The sequence below is a fragment of the Sus scrofa genome, chromosome Y (assembly GCF_054392235.1).
Source record: "Sus scrofa isolate SSC_HxYL_T2T_F1_AM1 chromosome Y, Sscrofa_HxYL_maternal_Yorkshire_Landrace_v2.0, whole genome shotgun sequence".
Classification (NCBI taxonomy): domain Eukaryota; kingdom Metazoa; phylum Chordata; class Mammalia; order Artiodactyla; family Suidae; genus Sus; species Sus scrofa.
Window position 1 is genome coordinate 4,215,110 of NC_139402.1, and position 14,998 is coordinate 4,230,107.

The window sequence follows — 14,998 nt, forward strand, 5'->3', positions numbered from 1 at the left end:
TCTGCAAGGACTCTACACAACAATAATAAGGGGGAATAAAATGAAATACCCAAACTGACAACGCTGCCTGAGTTACCGCAGAGTAGTCTATGGACCCACGACACCAATGACTACGGTTGTGTACGTGAGCGAATACGTGTAACCATGACCCTGAAGCAGGTCAAACGTAACTGGCCGGGAGTCACATCACTTTCAGGAAAGAGGTAGGAAGGGCCACGTCTCAGCTCCATCTCTAGGGCTGCAGCCCTTCCTCAGGTAACTAAGGGTTTCATCAGGTGGGTTTTCATTGGAAGAACGAGGGTAACAGCAGAATGAGTGAGGGCATCGTCTGTGAATGATTGATTGGATCGATGATAGACACAGATAGATGATAGATAGAGAGACAGACAGACATAGATGAGAGACAGTAGACATCAATGATAGAAAGACAGACAGACAGAAAGATATGATGGATGGATGGACAGACAGACAGACATACAGATGGATACAGCGATTATAGATAGAGATGGATAGATGGATAAAAAGATAGAGAAATAGGTAGACAGATAAGATGGATGGACAGTTGATAGATAAATAGATATTTTGGCCGGATGGACAGACATATACATAGATAAAATGATAGATAAATAGAAGAATGACTTACAGATGCAATCAGTGGTAGAGAGATGTTGGAGCAGATCAATGATGGGGGGTGGACAGATGATATTAGATACACAGCTCCTGAGCGATGGAAGAGTGGAGATGGGATAGAGCCATGGGGAGATGAAAGACGGATAGATGTGACCCACGACAGCAGATGGATGACTGACAGATACGAAAGACCGAGAGGTGGCAGAGTCACCGCATCCAACACGTGTCCCACATTACGTGAGCGTCTCCGTCTACAGCCACAGCCATAGAGCTGGGTTTGTCACATCAAGCAACCCGACAGTCGGAGGCTGGCCGTTTCAACTGAGTTGACGTGGAACTTGTCCATCAACGCGTTGGGTACTGAATGTTTAAAAAGCCAATTCTTTGAAAATTCTCCGTTTACCAGCATACTCGCTTCAGAGGAGCTGACACCCCTCCAGTTCCCTGGAGACGGCGAGGACACATCTTCCAAAGGACCCGCGTCCCCTCTGAGAGGGGACCTCACGCCACCCCGTTCTCCGTGTCCCCGTCTGGAGGAGACGACACGTTCTTCTCCTTTGCTCCTACAGGGAAACGGATTCGGGTTGTTCATAAATGAATCCTAGCTTTCTACGCGGAAGGCATCTGGAGATCCAACGCGTTTGGAGAATCATTTTTGAGGCTGACCTCGCCCACGCTTGATGCCTTCGGCAGGGGCTGGGGCGAGGTGCTAGTGCCGCTGAACAGACACGCCTCCTGGACGGGGGACGGTGTGCGTTGGGCCAGTGGAGAAGTGCTGACCTACATCTAAAGGGGGACTATTTGTTTCCAGCCTCTGCTCATGGCTCGCTTCACCCTTTTTTCTTTTGAAGAGTCTTCTAGTTCCGAGGCAGAGTCTGGGCAGGCGGGGGGCTGGGTGGAGAGGCACTGCCTGGGCCATCAGGATTCAGGAACGAGGACCTGGGAAGATCAGGCAACCTCGTGGCTCAGTCCTCAGCCTGGGTTTGGAAAAGCATTTTCCTCTTCACGTTCTGCCGTGGACCTTCATTTCCCCTTTGCGAACCTGCTCTGTGCCCAAAGAAAATGAAAACACGAGTTTGACGACATACATGCACCCCTATGTTCCTCGCAGCACTATTCACAACAGCAAAGACATGGAAGCCACCGAGGTGTCCACTGACAGAACAATGGATAAAGATGTGGTGCGTATATGCTATGGAATATTACTCAGCCATGAAAAAGAACGAAATCACTCCTTTTGCGGCCACAAGGACAGACCTAGAGACGATCATACCATGTAAGTCAGACAGAGAAAGACAAATACCATATGATATCACCTCTATGTGAAATCTAAAAATAAGATGAACATAACAAAACAGAAGCAGACTCACTGATCTTGAGAAGGAACTAGTGGTGACCAGTGGGGAGAGGGGAGGCGGGGGGGGGCAGGGTTGGGGGAGGGGAGTGAGCAGTATAAACTGTTAGGTATACAATAGAGAAGCAAGGATATAAATAGAATATAATAACTAGAAATGGAGCATAATCTATCAAGACTCTATGTTGTATACCTGAAACTATGGTCATACCGTAAATCAATTATACTGCAATAAGGGAATAAGGAATAAATGCATAAAAGCAGAAACCAAAATCGAACCTTGAGTGGATGGATTTCAGGCAAGGCTGAGCTCTGAAGGCAACAGTCTACAAAAAGTTCTTTCCCCAATAAGGTCACCGTCTCAGGTCCTGGAGGTGGAGTCCTGATATCTTTGGGGCCATTGCTTCAGGCTCTTTAAGGAAGACGGTGTCACACTTTTAAAGGGCTATGTCTTTTTAATGACTACCAGACTCGGGGCGCCCTGGGGGAAGAGCGGAATGGCCACTGGATCCTGACCATCTGCTGAACGCCGTGTCTCTGCTGGAAGGGAAACGAGCCGAGTTAGAACCACAACCAACCCTGGGAGTCTTTCCCTCTAGAGTTTACAACTATGTCAGAGAGGTCCCAAGACGTCATGGGGGACAAACCCGCACCAGACCCCCCCCCCAGCCAACATGTTCCCCGTTCGTGGGGTCTCTCCCAGAGAAAACAAAGGGATGCTTTTGCTCCATTATTCCCAGCCCTGGCCCGTCCATCCTCTTCCATTTCTGTTCTGCTTCCCTCCATCCTGGGAAGCAAGATGAGCCTCTATGACGTAGACGCGGGGACCTTCTATCCAGCCTGTACCCTCGGGATGCTGGAGGGCTGACAGCCCTGGGGTCAGGAGCCGACTGGACGTAAGAGAGGAGTTTTTGAACTCAGAGGTCCAAAGGGACTAGGGATCAGCAAAGGTGAGTGAACCTCAACTCTCCAAGAAAGAAGAGAGAAAATCTTTCAGGGCCACGGACAAGCAGAGACGGAGATGCCCTCAAGGCAACGCAGTTCTCCCAAAGGAGAGAATAAATACTCTTATTCAAGTAAGAAACGGGAACAAATCCTAGAGGATTCCAACAAAATTCCAGGGGATGAACTCTGGTTTTTTGTTTTTTTTTTTTTTGGTTGTTGTTGTTTTTTAACTTCACATCTGGAGCTCCCAGAATCTGTCAATTTAGCAGATTTTAAACATAACGGACACACATGCAGCTTCTCCATGAATTCAAAATGCTGCCGTGAAGGCGCTCTAGGCTTTTCTCTTGGACGTTGACACATGATATCACAGAGGATGGAGCAGTTGATAGCAACAGTGTCGAATCACTTTTTCTTCCCGCTCCCCTATTTTTTCATATCTCCAGCTAATTTTCCCAAAGACATGGGTCCTTTTTTTTTTTTCGTTTGTTTTTAATAATAAAGACTTTTCGCATACACCCTTAGGTCTCTCGTAACATGCTTCGGTGATGGAAAGAAAGTTTCCATCATTAATGAAAAGCATATGCTGAGGTTTCGATGACATCAGTCTGATTCCTGGAGAAGGATGGGACTTTGGGAGTTCTGTGCCGTTAACAAAAAAAAAAGAGAGAGAGAGAGAGAGAGACAGAAAGAAGGAAGCAAAGAGAAGGAGCCCTACTGTAATTCACACCAAAGGAAATATGTGGAAGAGGATAAAAAAATTAATGAGCCTCTCCTGTGGTTGTACCAAGGATCTTGTGAAGCCATGGTTTCAGGCTGTAGCAACAGCATCAGGGCCCATGAGGCTCCATGCCCATCTGAGATGCCACGCCGGTGTCACAACTTCAGCCTGAGGGTCCAGTCCTCCCCCCCAAGCCCCGCCCTCCTGGCTCTTCCCGGCCTCCCCATCCGCCTCCAGCATGACTCACGTCTTCACCGCAGGCGGCTCCTGCCCCGACGGCCACTCCTGTCCGCCCCCTCCGCTCCTGGGGGAGGCACTGCCCTCGCAGGCCCTTCTGGTCCTTCTTCCCCTTTGCCTCCACCGACGTTATATCATGTCCAGATGTCCGACGGGGCTAGACGTTTGTCAGAGGAAAAAAAAAAAGAAACGGCAGACACGCCAAGATGTTGCGAGACCTCCTGCCTCCTTCCTGAAGCTGCGGTCCCTTCGTGCTCCTTCCTGTCTGGAGAGATGCTCTTGAATGTGGAGCACACTCGTTTTTCTCCTGTGGTGTCGACTCTGCTCAGTGAGGTCCGCTGTGCTTCTGACGTGGCCCTGGGGGGACATGCCCTGATCTCCTTTCCAACCCAAAAAGCCGTCTTCAAGAATGGACCTTCTGGAGCTGCACCCCAGGAATCCTTCTTCCCTGCTCTCCACAACGTCGAGCCCTTCTGCTCTGCCCGCCTCGTCGTCCACTACGCTTCATCGATCCCTATTTCGTATCCCTTCCTCTCCTCCACACGCTCCGAGGGGTGAGAGCTGAAACCTCACCAGCATCGTTTGCTCTTGATGGCCTCGTTTGCTCTTGCTCCGTGAACTAGTTCCCCCCCGCCACACAAATAAGCCCCGTGTGCCTCTAGGTGTCCCCTAGGGGCATTCAAGTGGCCCGTGGTCTCCGGAATGCCTCCACATGGATGCCCCCATGACGCTGAAGTGCACGGATGTCTAAAAACTTGGATGTGCCCCTCCTTCCGTCCCAAACATGCTCCTTGTGCATGTCACATCTCAATGGCATCTGTTCTCCAAACAAGGAAACACACTCCCGTGTTTCTTTCTTTCCTTTCTTTTTTGGTGGTGCCTGCGGCATGCGGAAGCTCCCCAGCCAGGGATCGAGCCCATGCCACAGCAGCAACTCGAGCCATCCCACGGACAACGAGGGATCCTTAACCTGCTGAGCCTCCAGGGAAATCCCATAGCCCCACGTTTCAATCCCCCGCTTCCTTCCCTCACGTTCACATCAGACGTGTTCAAAGATGTGTCTGCTCTAACATGCTTTTCCTTCTTTCTTTCTTTCTTTTAATTTTTTTGCATTTGTAGGACGGCACTCACGGCATACGGAGGCTCCCAGGCTAGAGGTTGAATCGGAGCTGCACCTGCCAGCCTGCACCACAGCCACAGCAACGCCAGATCTGAGCCACGTCTGTGACTTACACCTTCACCCCCTGAGTGAGGCCAGGGACGGAACCCACCTCCTCATGGATACCAGTGGGATTTGTCACCACTGAGGCACAGCAGAACTCCTAACTTCCCTTTCCAATGGGACCGTTTTCCGTGAGTCCCAGTGCCGTGGTCTGGGCTCCGGGTTATTCATCTCCCTGAAGACGTGAGCAGATACAAATAACCCGACACCAACCCATACTCACCTTTGTCCTCGAACCTCTCCCAGGGCTGCTGGGCACATGCTTGCCCTGATGGGGGACCCTTCCCAGCCTCCTTTGCAGCAGGGGCCGTGCCGTGTGGCCAAGGTGAACCATGCAAGGGAATGCATGGTGCCTCTTGTCTTTTTTCACCCTCTTGAAGGATCGCAGGTTGCCGGGATTGCATCTGGTTCCTTTTGGGGGCCCTCGGGGTCACTGTTCAGAACTGCCTCATGGCCACTCTTGAAAACTGCTCTCGCCTATATCTGGACTATGTATTGATTTACAAGGTAGTTCATCAAAGGAGAGTGGATTTGCAATGCTGTGTTCCTTTCTGCTGGACCACGACGTGACTCGGTTATCCACACAGACACATTCTTTTTCGGATGCTTTTCCACAATGGTTTATCACAGGATGCTGAATAGAGCTGCCCATGCTCCATAGCGGGACTCTGCGGTTTATCCCGCCTCTATATGCCAGTTTGCACCTGCGAATCTGCCAACATTCAGACCATTTGTGGTTGTGATTGAGGCTGGAGGGCAAATTCTGTTCCTGTCGCTCCATCTTGACCGGAAGCGGAGGTCCTTACCCCGTCTTCCCCGTGATGTTCCCAATTTGAATTTGAGGACTGAATAACCGCAGCCTGGGATGTGTTTAGCCAGGAACCCCTGAGGCCTTGGGAGCAGAAGATGCTTGATGACCCTCCAGGGAGTCTGGGGGAATGTCTCAAATTCTCCTTTGATGTTGCTGGTTTCATACGACCGCTAGTCCCATCCAAGCGGGTTTGGTTTCTGGCTAAAAATGTTCTGTGCTATTCACACTTGGTGCCTTGTCTAATCGCCACGTGTGTTTTCCTTTGAGTGTGCATCCTTGAAACATTTATAGATTTTTGTTTGTTTGTGAACTAAAGACATGAGACATTCCAAAAAGAGACATTAACTCACATGGAATATCAATATACATATTGCTGGGTGATGATGGGGACAGATGTGGTACAGAGGCCCTGGCGAGTGACCAACATAGGAACATCTTTGGACGTTTGAGAGGAATGAGAAGCCATCACTGGGGCTGCTGGGTGTGCAAGACAAGGATGCAGGTGTTCCCTGGTGGCTCAGCATTAAGGATCCAGCATTGTCACTGCTGTGGCTTGGATTCAAACCCTGGCCTGGGAACTTCTACCTGCTGTGGGTGTGGCCAGAGGGGGGAAAAAAAAAAGAAGGAAAGGAAAAAGACAATGATGCAACAGCTATTTGGAACATTTGCCACAATGACCATCATCAAAAAGACGACCCATAACACATGCTGGAGAGGGAGTGGAGAGAAAGCAGCCTTGTCCACGGTAGGTGGGAATTCAAAGTGGTGTCCTATGGAAAACAGGATGGAGGGTCCTTAAAAAACTAAACACAGATCTACTCTATGATCCAGAATCCCACTCCTGGGCATATATCTGGACAAAACCAAAATTTGAAACGATCCACGCACCCCAATGTTCACTGCAGCACTATTCACAACAGCCAAGACAAGGAAACAACCTAAATGTCCATCAGCAGATGAACGGATAGCGAACATGCAGTATATACACAGTGGAATATTACGCAGCCATGAAAACATATGGAATCATGCCATTTACAGCAACACGGAAGGACCGAGAACTTATCATACTAAGTGAAATGAGTCCAAAAGAGAAAAACAAATACCGTAAGCTATCACTTAGCAGTGGAATCTAAAATATGACACAAAGGAACCTAAATACAGGACAGAAACAGACTCACAGACTTTGAAAACAAACTTATGGTCAGCAAAGGGGACCGACCAGCGGGGGCATGGATGGACTGGGGGCTGTGGGATTGGCACGTGCACACGGAGGTCTGTGGAATGACGGGCCAACGGGCACCTGCTGTCCAGCACAGCGACCTCTACCCAGTATGCTGTGATCATCTACATGGGGAATGAATCTGAAGGAGAATGGCTGTGTAGACGTGGACGCCTGAGTCACTCTGCTGTACAGCAGAAAAGATCACAGCCGTGTCCATCCAGTCCACTTCAATGAAACTTTTCTTTAACAACGAAAAGAAAGGCCATCATATCTGTAAGAGGAAAAAACAAAAGATATTTTGAGAGAAGAAGACAGTACATGAAGGACTCACAGAGCCCACATTCTGGCTGCTTCCCGCAGACAGATTTTTCTGAGGCTGATGCACCCATGCCAATAAATAAAAAGAAGAAGATATATTTTGGCTTATGCTTGTATCTACTTTGCCAATCCTAAGCCATTCATTAGCCCTAATGCCTAGGTAGGCTTTTTTTCCTCCCCATCCCAAATTGAAGTGTTTCTAGACTCCTAAGCCTCAGCTTTGGAAGCGATCTTCAATCCAGACACATCTTTCAGGGTCAAGTTTTCACCCAGCTTGAGAAATAAGAACCCCAGGAGACGATCAGCAAATACTGCCAAAATCCACGCACCCAGACCTACCCCGGACATGCGGGTGTGGCAGGTTTGGGGGAGAGCAGGGGGTCTTCACAACTATTTTGGAAAAAAAAAAGAAAAGGAAAGAAAGAAAAAGAACCCTTCACAAGTCAGGTCGCCCGGGTCAAGACAGTGCCTTAAAAAGAGTTAAACCTCCCACCTGACCTGGCCTCACAGCGATGGGAATGAGGAAATGACACACGTTGGGAGCCACAGCCAAGCGAAAAAGATGATGTCCTTCTGACCGGTCCTCAGCAGACTGGGACCACTGAAGGCTCCTTGCAGCCAACTCTTGCAGCAGCGGGGGCGAGATGCTGCCGCTGGCTTGCGGCCGATACAAAAATCACTATCTCCCCCGGACGGAAATCGCACTGGCTCGTGTGTGCTTTTGCAAAACAGGATGTGAAGACACATGGAAAGCAGAGGGGATGCAGCCCTGGGGAGTGCAGGGGCCTCCCGGCATCTGCTCAGTGTGCTGTCTGGGGTGGTTCAACCCATGCCATCCATTTCTACCCACGCCTGGGGGTCTGGTTGTCAGTCATGGTGCCAGGAACAAGTCCCACGGGGGCAGTCTCCCCCCATCTCCCTCTGGGTCCATCCCCTGTCCCTTTGCAAAACACCTCTGTTGTGCAGAGGTGGCAAAAGACACCTCACGGGGCTTCCATTCTTTCCAGAAGGACCCTCCTGGGGAGATGCTATGGACAGATAGCCCTGCATCTTTTTCTCGTTCTCCGTACATCTTTTTTTTTTTTTGTCTTTTTGGGGCTGCACCCGCAGCACATGCAAGTTTCCAGGCCAGGGGTCGAATCGGAGCTGCAGGTGTCACTCTACACCACAACCACAGCAACACCAGATCCGAGCCACGTCTGCAACCTACACCACAGCTCACAGCAATGCCAGATCCTTAACCCACGGAGCGAGGCCAGGGATTGAACCCGCGTCCTCATGGATCCTAGTCGGTGCACAACCCACTGAGCCACGATGGGAACTCCATTCTCCTTACTTCTTATTCTTCTTAAAATCCCTGGGGAGAGATGGAGGACATGGGTAGGATCCATGGCACCCTGGAAAAACCTGTTATTCTGCCAGAGCAGAGCAGCAGAGGGAGCCGGTGGCTGGGCACGCGTGAGTGTGTGCATGTGTCACCGTGTATGCTGTGTGCACTTGTACCTGGGGGTGCGACACTGCATCGAAGAGAGAACAGTGCACAGCTATGGGTCAGGATGGATGGGGCATAGGTAAAGAGGCAGCTGTATATGTACAATGGAATTAAAAAAGAACCATTAAAAAGAACCTCATCATATCATTTGCAGCAACACGGATGGACCTAGAGATACTCATACTAAGTGACATCAGTCACACAGAGGAAGACAAATATCATATGATATCACTTATACGTAGAATCTAAAACAAGGATACAAATGAACTTAGGTACCAAACAGAAACAGACTAATGCATCCATTTCCCTCACATGGAAACAACCTAAGGGTCCATGGACAGAGGAACAGATAAAGAAGATGTGGTCCATATACACAGTGGAATATTACTGAGCCCTAAAAAAGAATGAAACCATGCCATTTGCAGCAATATGCATGGGACCTAGAGATTCTCACACTAAGTGAAGTACGTCAGACAGAGAAAGACAAATATCATAGGCTATTACTTACATGTGGAATCTAATAAGAAATGATTCAAAAAAAATGTATTTATACATCAGAAACAAACTCCTAGCTTTTGAAATCAAACTTAGAGTTACCATGGTGGAAACTGCAGGGGGGAGGATACATTAAAAGGATGGGATTGATACATAGACAAGACTGTATATAAAACAGTTCACCCACAAGGACCTGCTATAGGCTGGACCTAGAAATGTTGATACTGATTGAAATTACACAGAGAAAGACAAACATCTTACGATATCACTCATCTGTGGAGTCAAAAAAATGATACGAGGGAACTTTTTTTTTTTTTTTGTAGAACAGAAACAATCTCACAGATAGAGAACAATCTTACAGTCACCAAAGGGGACAGGTGGGGGGCAGAGATGGACAGGGGGGTGTGGGGTTGGCAGGTGCACCCTGAGGTCTATGGAATGAGGGGTCAATGGGGACCTGCTGTCCAGCACAGGGAATTCTATTCAATACTAATAACTTACATGGGAAAAAAGAATGGATATATGTATACATATGTCTAATATATACATAACTGATTCACTTTGCCGTACACACAACATTCTAAGCCAGCTCTACTCCAATAAAGTTTTTTTTTTTTTAAATAAAGATTTAAACCACAGCTCTGCCATTGGGTCTAGAGTAAATGAGTTAATAACCTCTTTACACCTGTTTCTTCTTCCTCAATAAAATGGAGCTAACGTCTGTCACCAATATTTGTTGTGAGATTTTAAATAAAGCATCAGGAGGAAGAGACCCATGGATTGTGCCTGGAGGAGCTTGCGGTGGGTGGTGTCGGGGCGGGGGGGTCAGAAGCGGCCAAGAGATTTCGAGAGGATGGTGGAGAGTGAGAGCCGAGCCCACCTGGGCAGCCGAGGGAGGTGGTTCTGTACAGGAAGCCTGCACAGGCATCTCTGGGATCCTCCAGCAAACACAGTACAATGAATACAATACAACAGTATCCATCAATACAATGGAACACAAGGGCCCCCCAAACTCCTTAAACGAAGCTCTAGCTAGGTAGTGACACACACCACGCTCTGAACGTGTCAGCTCCTGAGAGATGAAGAAACCAAAAGCTATGACCTTGAGAATGGATAAGCCATGCAGTCCTGCTGTGCAGCACAGGGAACTCAATGCAGTCTTTTGAGATAGATATTTTCATGATGGGAAAGAATCTGAGAAAAAGAATGTATATATATGTATATATACCGTACGTGTGACGGGGTCACTTTGCTGTACAGCAACAAACTGGCACAACACTGTAATCAAGTTTTTTCTAATTAAAAAAACACTGTTTTTGCGTTGCCGTGAGCTGTGGTGTAGGTTGCAGACACGGCTTGGATCCCACGTTGCTGTGGCTCTGGCGTAGGCCGGTGGCTACAGCTCCAATTCGACCCCTAACCTCCATATGCCGCGGGAGCGGCCCAAGAAATAGCAACAACAACAACAACAAAAAAAGACAAAAAAAAAAAAAAAAACCCAAAAAACACTGTTTTTAAAGAAGAAAAAAGGAAAAGAGAGAGGAAGAATCTTCATTTGGAAACTGGACCTTCTATCTCCTACTGTCCACTGCCATGGTCCCACATGGTGGCAGATTTTTTAAACTGAGACAAACAATTCAAGATGTGAGATGAAACGGAGTGAGCGAGTGAAGCAAAAGCTATGACTGAGCAAAAGCTTTTGGGAGGCATCTAGAGGATGATAAAAGTTCAGCCAAAATCCTACGGCCCCAGACAGAAAGAGGGAGAAAGCGGAGTTCCTATTGGGGCTCAGTGGTACAATGAACCCGACTAGTGTCCATGAGGAGGCAGGTTCGATCCCTGGCCTTGCTCCGTGGGTTAAGGATCCGGCGTTGCTGTGGCTGAGGCGTAGGTCTTCAGCTGCATCTCTGATTCGACCTCTAGCCTGGGAACTTCCATATGCTGTGGGTGAGGCCCTAAAAGGGAAGGAAGAAAGACAGAAAGGCAGAAAGAAAGGATGAAAGAAGAGAAAAAATGGAAGAGGAGGAGAGAGATTAGCACAGCTCACACCTGGAAACTTCCCTTGAATTGAAGACACACGTAAAAGGCTGGATCGAAGTAACTCAAGGGGAATCCAACCACCCTTTCCGTCCCACACAGCTCATCTCATCAACCCCTAAATAGGAGGTCATCGAGCAAACACAGCCACAGGTTGTCCAGCAAACACAGCCACAGGCAATGTTTGTAAAGATAAATTACTACGTATAAAATAAACCACAAGGACCTACTGTCCAGCACAGGGAACTCTATTCAATATCCTGTAATAACCTACCATGGGGAAAAAAAATCAGAAAAAGAATATATGTGTGTGAGTGTGTGTGTGTAACTAAATCACTCTGCTGAAACTAACCCAGCCTTGTAAATCAACTCTACGTCCATGAAAAATATTATTAAAATCAAAAGAAGAAGCTGGCATCATGAAAGGAAGGGTGTCTGTCGTATCACGTTCTGCTCTGAGATGTTCAGAAGTGGGGTAGGGGGTGGCACGTCCTGTCGTGTGGGTCCTCCTGGGGTACAGAGAGCCTGGAACAGGTCCCCCACCGCGTGACCGTCACCTTCGCAAAATCCAAATGCTGCCCTGAAGAGGGGCTCTGGACCCAAAGAATGAATGGCTCCGGAGAGAGGTAGGAAGGACTCCCGGGAGACAGGAAGAGCGCCTTGATCTTGGTTGCTCCTTCAGATGGAGGCAAGCGAGCAGGGAGACCTCACGAGCCCATCATTGTCCAAGCAGGATCTCCCTTGAAGCATCACCGCAACCTCGGGGGGCTTCCCGGGAGATACGCGATTCATCAGGGAACGTTCCCCCAGGGCTGGACTCTTGGAAACTGACCATGAGACCCTTGGACCGTGAGCTGGCATCTCTTTGGCGTGATCGGCTAAGGGGAGCTGGGCTGTTTTCTCTTTCTTGCAGAACCTGGGACCGGCTCATGCACGGTCAGATTTACGACTAATTCTTAGACATTTCTTCTGAATAGATTCTAGAGGGTGCAGTATTTTATCTGACACCTTGAAGGGAACAGCAACAGCAACAGCAACAACAAAAAATGCAATATGTAAGTTGGTGAAAAGGAAAAAAAAAAAGCCATCTTGGAAGGCTAAAGCTCAAACCCAGCATCTGATGAGTAATTCAGCTGGAACAGAGCCTGTCAGGCAGGAAATTAGGGATATTCTGAGATAATCTGAGTGTAATTAATGATCCACGCTTGGCTTTTGTGGATGTTGGGTTGTCTTAAAAGAAAGGAGAGAGCTTTGTCTCAAACATCTAGATAATTACCGCTGATCTGTGCTTGCCTTGTGTGATTCTGATTGTGGATGATAAAAAATGTTGACGTTCTCCATATGAGTTATTATGCAGACTTTAGTTTCCAGAAACCTCAGATCTGTAAAAAAAAAAAAAAAAAAATAGCTGTGGGGTTCATTTGAGGGTGAATAAAATTTTTTTTTTTTTTTTTTTTTTGCTTGAACCAGAACTCAGGCTATGCCGGCTGTGGATGTGTTCTATTCCTTAAGCGGTACTTCACGGGGTCGGATTTTGTTCTCTGCCAACTTGTTCGGGATATTTAAGAAAGGTGATGTCCATTCCAGAAGGCTGGAGGGAAAACAGCCTGTGTCTTCCCTGTAAATACAACTGGGAGGGTTGGTTCGAGCTTTCTTTTTCTGCAGCAAACATAGGTCTGATGGTGCCTCTCCCCTGAGATCATACTCACCAAAGAGTCAGGATGCCCAAGGTCAAGACGCCAAAGCTTGTTGACCTGGTCCCTTTCTCCTGCCTTCAGGATAACAACTCCTCTGCCACAGGACCCAGCAATCCCCTGCATGGGCATCTATCCAGAGAAAACTGTAATTCAAAAAGATACAGGTATCCCCATGGTCACAGCAGCCCTATTCACAACAGCCAAAACCATGGACACAACCTAAATGTCCATCGACAGAGGACTAGATCAAGAAGATGTGGTCCACAGAGACAACGGAACATTCCTCAGCCATAAAAAGGAATGAGATGATGCCACCTGCAGCCACCCGGATGGAACCTAGAGATGATGATACTGAGTGAGGTAAGCCAGACTGAGAAAGACATACATCATCTGATACCCATTCTACGTGGAATCTGAAATACGGGCACAGATGAACCCATCTGCAGAATAGAAACAGACTCCGAGGCAGAGCCCAGATGTGTGGTTGCCAACGGGGAGGGGGAGGGCATGGGGTGGACGGGGAGTTTGGGGTTGGCAGGTGCAACCTAGTATATCACAGGATGGACAAACCCCACAGACCCGCTGTACAGCACAGGGAACTCTCTTCAGTCTCCTGCGATAAACCATCACGGAAACGGATACGAAAAAGAATGGGTCTAAATACCTGCTGCAGGGCAGAAATGAACACAACGACCTCAACCACACTTTTCAAACGCCTGAACAAGACAGCGGACTGACAGTTTCAGACTCCGCCGGGAAAGGCAGCGGGGCGGTCAGGACAGATTCTGAGCCGTCTTCCTTTGCCAGCGCGTGGAAGGTCTGCTTCTTCGTTTGTCCCTGGACTTGTGCGGTATGTGTGCATGTGTGTGTCTGAGAGACAGAGAGAGGGAAGTGGCGGAGACAGAGGGAGAGAGACAGACAGACAGAGACAGAGATGCGGAGAACACCTCATGAACTGCTTGCTCGAACTCCAGCTTGTTGGACGAGGGACTGCGGGCAGGTCTCCCTCCGAAGGTCTCTACCTCTCTGGCCTCCCTTCTCTGCCCGGCTCGTGTCCCTCACCACCGACTTCAGAACCAACCTCCAGGGAGCCCTAGCTTCAGGAGGGGCCAGGAAACGGGGACTCGCCGTGTCCCCACCTGTGCCCCCAAGTGACCAGAGTCCTATGCATCCCCCCAGGCTCACAGCATCCCTTCACTCCCTCAAACTCACCCCACAACCCCGTTGCTCAAAAGCTGCCAGCAACTCGCTTTTCCTCCTGGCGCCTTCAGCATCCACAGCATCCCGGAGAAAGTGTGGCAGCCTCCCGTGTGGTCCATGCTGCAGTCAGCCCCGTGGTGACATCTCCTCCCCTGGACCACCCAGGAGCAACGTGTCTTCCGCAGCCTCAGACCAGTATCGGCCTAAACCCCTTCCTTCCTCGGGGAGCTAGGGCTTACCACTCAATTCAGGGTTCACGTCTGGCTGCTTTTCCCAGCCTCACACCCCATCATCGCACAAAAAGTTCTGTGGGTCAGTGTTCCCCACGGAGAAATACAGGAAAGACCAAAAAAAAAAAAAAAAGCCTGACTTCTAGAACTTGGCAAATGTTCCTCGGGGCTCCCACCTTTGTCATTCGGCCCCCGCTTCAGAGTGGAGGAAGGCTGTTGTCGCCCTTCGCAGAGGAAGCGTCACTGTCCTTGGATTCCGTGCAGATCAGGAACCAGCCTCTGGATGGAGGCTTGCACGCAAAACACGAGACCCTTACAAAGGCGCGGCTTTGCCAAAAAGCCCAGCTCCGCCTGACGGCCCGTGGTCACGGGAAACTTACGCGGGTT

At 49.0% G+C, this 14,998-nt stretch overlaps 1 long non-coding RNA gene across 1 annotated transcript; it reads right to left on the reverse strand.

The window, feature by feature from the left end:
- Positions 1-867: 867 nt before the first annotated feature.
- LOC146394335 (uncharacterized) lies at positions 868-6,085 on the reverse strand. The gene is made up of 3 exons (XR_014836217.1): positions 5,333-6,085; positions 2,264-2,524; positions 868-1,677 (listed from the first exon to the last, which is right to left on the reverse strand). It is a non-coding gene; the product is annotated as an uncharacterized LOC146394335 (long non-coding RNA).
- Positions 6,086-14,998: the final 8,913 nt, after the last annotated feature.